The following is a 6,483-nucleotide window of genomic DNA, read 5'->3' on the forward strand; positions in this document are numbered from 1 at the left end:
AGGGAGTTATAGTAGGCGAATTAGAGTCATCTCCCCCTTACCTTTCTACCCCTTAAGATTAGCCTAGGGAATTGTTATGTGAAATTATGAATAGTCGTGGGAGAACCGAGTTCTAGCCTTTCCTATCATTTGATTAACTCTTAATCTCTTTTAGCTTGATTTTACTTGTCTTGTTTAATTGCCTCTTTATTTGCTAGTTTAGTGTTAGATTACTACCATTACCCTATTATCGTTTGACTTAGCTAAACTAGGGAATTAGAACGATTAGTAGTCTACCAACTCCTTGTGGGATCGACCCTCAAAAGTGTACAACGACAAATCATGCACTTGCGAGGTTTAATTTGATAACCATCAAGTTTTTGGCGCCGTTGCCGGGGAGTTCGGCTAGATATTAATCGTTTTCATTGTAGTTTAGACTAGGTCCTTTGCTACTAATCCTTTCTTTCAAGTGCTTAGGTCTTTTGCATGAGTAGGCGACAAAGACGAGGTCAACCAACATATCCTATTGATCTTGAAATTGAGGCTACGGCAAGAAGACTTAATTCTCTAAGAAGAAGGGGTTTTCTAGACACATCATCGGTAGAAGAAAGTGATCTAGAAGTAACTTTTGAAGTGTTTGAGAATCATTTTGGAGTAGTTGAAGAATCTAACATCATGGGCGCGGTTCCTATGCGGAATAATTTGGCTCCGAAAAAGTTGGTGAACTCAAGTATTGTCAAGCCACCTATCCAAGCCAACAACTTTGATGTGAAGGCTACCTTGTTACAACTAGTCCAAGGAAACCAATTCGGAGGGGGAGCCACCGAAAACCCCAACGAACATCTCAATGAATTCTTGGATAGTTGTGACATGTTCAAACCAAATGGAGTGTCGGAGGATGCCATCCGCCTTAGGCTCTTCCCTTACTCCTTAAGGGGGAGTGCCAAGGAGTGGCTAAAGAGTTGTGAGCCCGATTCTCTTCGGACTTGGGATGATGTCTCCAAGGCTTTCCTAAACAAATACTTCCCACCACAAAGAACCGCAAGGATCAAGAGTGAACTTCAAGGCTTCACTCAACAAGATGATGAGACCCTTTACGAGGCATGTGAAAGGTATAAGGGACTCCAAAGGTTTTGTCCTCACCACGGGATTGAAGATGATGAGTTGATCAATAACTTTTATGAGGGGTTGAGCAATGAAATGAAAATGAACCTAGATTCCGGCTCGGGAAAGGGGGCATTAGACAAAATTGATCACAAGACGGCCAAGGAACTTATTGAGGAAATGGCTTCCCGAACTTTTCATTGGAATAATGATAGGCATAAGAGGAAGGGAAAGTCAACCGTTGAGTCGGCCAACAATGTTGAGGTTAAAGGGTTAATAGAAGAGCTCAAGCAACAAGTTACCTTGATGAGTTCAAGCAACACATCTAGCAACTCTTCTTCTATTAGGAACCAAGTTTATAGTTGTGAAATTTGTGGAGATCAAGGACATCCACCAAATGAGTGTCCTTTGATGGTAGGATAGAGGAGTTGTATGGAGCAAGTGAATGGAGTGTGGGAATCAAGCCCGGCAAAGCAAGCATTCAACAACAACCAATACCACCCGGGAATGAGAGCCCACCCAAAATTTTCCTACGGCTCACAAAATGTCCAAAACCCCATTTTCCAACAAAAATCACAACAACCAAACTTTCAAGCTCAAAAGCCAAATACAACATTAAACCAAGGTCCACCGGGTTTCCAAGGAAGATCCTTCCAAACAAGACAACAATTCCAACCACTCAATAAACCAAACAACCCACCATTACAACAAAATTCCCAACCATTCCAACAAAATTCTCAACCCTTCCAACAATACACCCAACCAAAGTCAAACATGGAGCTCATGATGGAGCAATTGATGAATTCTCAAAACCAACTCGTCAACACTCAAACACAATTCATCACTCATTCCAATCAAAAACAAGAGGAGACAACCTCCTCCATCAACCAACTTAGAACCCAAATGCAAGCCTCTCAAAGAATGGCGGACAATCAAATCTCACAATTGGCTTCTCAAGTGAGTCAATTACAAGGCTCAAGTGGGAAATTTCCGGGTAAAACCGAGGAGAATCCAAAAACCATAAATGCTATTCATTTGAGGAGTGGGAGAGAGTTGGAGGACCGGTTATTCATCAAGAGAAGAAAGAGTAGCAAACCGGATGTTGTGGTTGAACCACCCAAGGTGGTTGAAGATGATCTTGTGGAAATTGTTGTGGAGACTCCCATGCTTGTTGATGAGTCCACCAAGGTTGTTGATGAACTTACCAAAATTGTTGAAGAACCCAAGGAACGAGTTGTGAGAACATATGTGCCACCAATTCCTTTTCCTCAAAGGTTGGCAAGGGCAAAGTTTGAGAAAAAGTAGGGAAAATTCATGCACATGATGAAAGGTGTGAACATCACCATGCCTTTCATTGATGCCATCAAGGAGATACCCGCATATGGAAAATTCTTGAAGGAGTTGATTTCCAACAAAAATTCCTTGAGTCCAAGTACAACGGTGAATTTATCCAAGGAATGTAGTGCCATTATAATGAATGAGTTACCCCAAAAGCTTGAAGATCCGGGGAGTTTTTCCTTACCATGTACCATCGGGACCGTTCAAATAGAGAGAGCTCTATGTGACTTGGGGGCAAGCATTAGCCTCATGCCTCTCAAAATTTTCAAGAAATTGAAAGATTATGAGCTTTTACCAACTAAAGTTTCTTTACAACTTGCGGATAGATCGGTGAGGTATCCAATTGGCCTTGTTGAAGATGTATCACTCAAAGTGGGAAAGCTTGTGATACCTTGCGACTTCTATGTGATGGATATTCCCGAGGATTCCAAAACTCCAATCATCCTAGGGCGCCCTTGCCTTGCTACGGGGGGTGTCTTGATTGATGTGAAAAATGGCAAACTATCTCTTCAAGTTGGTGATAACAAGGTAGAATTCTCGTTGGAAAATTCCATGAAATCTCCTTCTATGAGTGACTCTTGTTGTAGAGTGGATGTGTTAGAGGATTGCTTGAATGAGCATAATCTTGAGCCTTCATATTTGGACCCATTGGAAGTTTGACTAACTAAGGAGGAAAATGGAGGTGATCTTGTGTTGAGAGTTGATGCTAAAGGAGATTTGGGTGAAGATGACTCAAGAGAAGATAAATTTGAAGATCAAATTAATGATGAGATTGAATCATTCTTGAACTCTCCGGATTCATTTAATCTAAGCTCTTTAGAAGATGCATCTTGGTTAGATGACTCTTCAAACGATTCTTGGGAAGCTCAAGTTGATGGCTTAGAGATGACTCTTAATAGAAGTGGAATGGAGTATACTAAGAGTTGTGAGGAAGATGAACGTGACCGTCCCATATGGGACACTTATGAAGACTCCTTGCAAAATGATAAGTGTGGGGAGGGAAGTTATGAAGAGCTTGGTGTCCCTATTTGGGATGTTTATGATAATGAGGAAGACTCCCCACTACCACCTCCTTTCGAAATCTTTGAAGAAGAAGTGCTTGTCAATGACAAGTGTGAGGAAGAAGAAAAAAGTTGGGAAATGGAGGTTGATGAATTCGAAATTGCCATTCTTGGAGAGTTGAGAATCCATGACAAGAACTACGATCTTGGTAGTTTTGACAATAGTTTGGAAGAAATTGAGGGTCTTCTCTTCGGAAATGGTTCGATTCACATGGAGAGTCAAATTGAATGTGATATGAATGGTAGCAATTTGAACCTCAAAGATGAGAAGTTGACTCCTCCACTTCCTTTTCTCCACCATTTCCCTTGTCTCGAAGACCATGTGGACATTCCCTCTCTTTATGAAGTTTATGAGATTCCGTCACTTTCTCCTTCTAGCTACTACATTGAAATAGAGGATCGTATACACCAAGAGGATCCTAGGAACAATACCGAGAGGAGCAAGTGGAATAACGGGAAGAAGCGTTGGAAGAGAAGTCGGGTGAGGATTACTATGGCATGGCAATACTTGTGTCTAGTTGAGGGTTTTTCTAGAAGCTTTGACCGTCTCCTTCGTGCCTTGAGTGACTTGGATCACGCTACTTGGGAATTCAATTAACAATTTTGGATGAGAGGTTTGGTGGAGTCCCTTAAGAACCACCACATTGTTAGTATTCTCTTCCTTTGCTTTATTTATGTTTTGCTTGCATTTGCATTTAGTTTACTTAACCGAATAGGAGTTAATCTAAATTAGCTCTCTTTGCATTCATGTAGTGTAGTTTGCATTGTCCTTTAAATTTAGCATATAGAATAGTTCATACATTACATTCATTAACCAAAAACCACTAAAAATTTGAAAAATCAAAAAATCTTCAAAAACATGTATTTTATTTCGAAATTTCCTCCACACATTTATTTCCATTGGAAATATGCAAATAAATAAGTGTGGGGAGGAAATTCCATATATTTAAAAACACCAAAAACATGTCCTTTTCATTTTCAAAAACAAAAATACCAAAAATATGTTATTTTCTTTTCAAAAATACAAAAATATGTTCATTTCTTTTTACTAATTCACTCCCTATGCTTTTGTCCATTGAGTGCAATGTACATTTTAAGTGTGGGGAAGGAAATATCCACTCTTGTGAATATTTGTATATATTTGTAAACACTTGTAAATTTGATAAAATTTCCAAAAAATGCCTAAAAATTGAAAAAATTACAAAAAAATTTGCATTGTATATATATATATGTTTTGTCTAACCTTTCGCATAGCACATTGACCATTTGAGGCAAAGAGGAGCTAGAAGACCGCTTGGTATAATCCTTCCTATCTCTTACTCCTTTCATTATTCTTTCTTTTTGGTATCTTGAATATTTTGAAGGAGAATGGGAATTTTGTTGCCTTGGGTGTCTCCTTGGGAGACTTGTGGATTGTTAGGTGTTGATGTGTGCTGCTAGGATTAGACATTGGTTGCACGTTTATTTTCATGTTCTTTCGATTTCCGCATGCATTTTGTCACATGTGCATATGTGTTGTTGTTAGGCTTAGTTGCACTTAGTTTGTAAATGTTTTGCATTAAGCATGGTCGAGGAAGGGAACCAAGTACCCCCATGATGAGTTATATTTCAAATTGTGCCTTTCCCCTCCCCGTGGCTTGCACCCGTGACCTCTTAGTTAGCCGAGGGAGGTGGGCTTGGCCAATGAGTTTAGACCGATCTTGTGAGACCTAGGGCCGTAGACTAGACCTAGGGCTCGACTTAGCCACTCAAAGGTAAGGGTAGAGCCTCCTAGGGTGGGTATATTCATACCCCACCCTCATCTAGGTTTGAGAGTAGGCCTCCTCGCGAGGCGTGTCACATCAAGACGCATAAGTGTGTCATTTCGTCCTTAGACCGTGAATTGCATTTCATTTTTGTGCACATGTTATGAAACAAAATCCGTTTGTATGAACCTCACATAGCCAAATTAGCTTGGTTTCGTCCCCTGCATTGATATCCTCTTTTGATTCACCCCTTTGAGCCTTAGCCTATTTCTTTTGGCATACCCACTAAAAGAGCTACATCCCAAAAAAAACACCCCTCCTTGATCAAGAATGGGTCGTGATTTGTAGATGATAGGCTATCGCACACCTATGCAAAAATAATATTTATACCCTAGACACAAATTAATGTAGTACGTAGGGGTCGAACCACAAAGAGACGGGAGTTGTTAATTAGTTGTTGTGGAGTGAGTTTTATCTTAATAGAAAATGGTTGGTGGGATTGAGTTGATTTATAAATAATGATGTAAGAACCGTGAATAAAACAATATATGAAAATATGCAAAAACAATATGATTAAAAGATTGTCTAGGGAAAACGGGTCACACATGCAAATTTATAAATGTATCATGTTAAACTCGGATTAGGTAACGTTAACTAATTGTTTAGGTCATTAGACACCCACCTCTCGGCATTAGTGTCCCAACCATAGAACAGATCCTAGAGAAACTCTCGTCCATGACTAGGTCGTCCTACTACACATGCTTAGTCTAATTCAATTCCGTGCCTCTCGACTTATAGAATGAATGAACAAACTTAATCTATGAATAAGGCCTTTAAACATAGATTAAACATTATGGTGCAAATATGTGATAGAAACAATTATACAATATTAACTTATCCTTATTTTGACATTTACAAATTACTTAATCATGCATGACTTCCTTTATTCCCTAGACAAAGGTAAATTATTCTAACATTTTGGAAATGTAAACTAAACTAATGTTAATTAGAATGATATATAACATAGTGTAAATAGGAATAGAATTACCTTGAAATGGAAATGGAAATGGAATTGAAGAACAATGCAAATATAAATAACTTGATATGTAAATTGTATATAACTTGAATTGAAATTGTTTATAACATAATGGAAATGCTAAAAGGAAATCTAATCTAACCTAAACTAAGAACTAAAATGAGAGTATAAAAGTGGTGTAGAAAGTATGTAGGAAGTGTATATGAAGTGTGTTTGAGGT

The 6,483-nt window shown here is 38.9% G+C and overlaps 1 non-coding gene across 1 annotated transcript; it reads right to left on the reverse strand.

Moving 5' to 3' along the window:
• Positions 1–1,023: 1,023 nt before the first annotated feature.
• On the reverse strand, positions 1,024–1,130 carry LOC141650166 (small nucleolar RNA R71). The gene has a single exon (XR_012546216.1). It is a non-coding gene; the product is annotated as a small nucleolar RNA R71 (small nucleolar RNA).
• Positions 1,131–6,483: the final 5,353 nt, after the last annotated feature.

Source organism: Silene latifolia, chromosome 3 (genome assembly GCF_048544455.1).
Source record: "Silene latifolia isolate original U9 population chromosome 3, ASM4854445v1, whole genome shotgun sequence".
NCBI lineage: Eukaryota > Viridiplantae > Streptophyta > Magnoliopsida > Caryophyllales > Caryophyllaceae > Silene > Silene latifolia.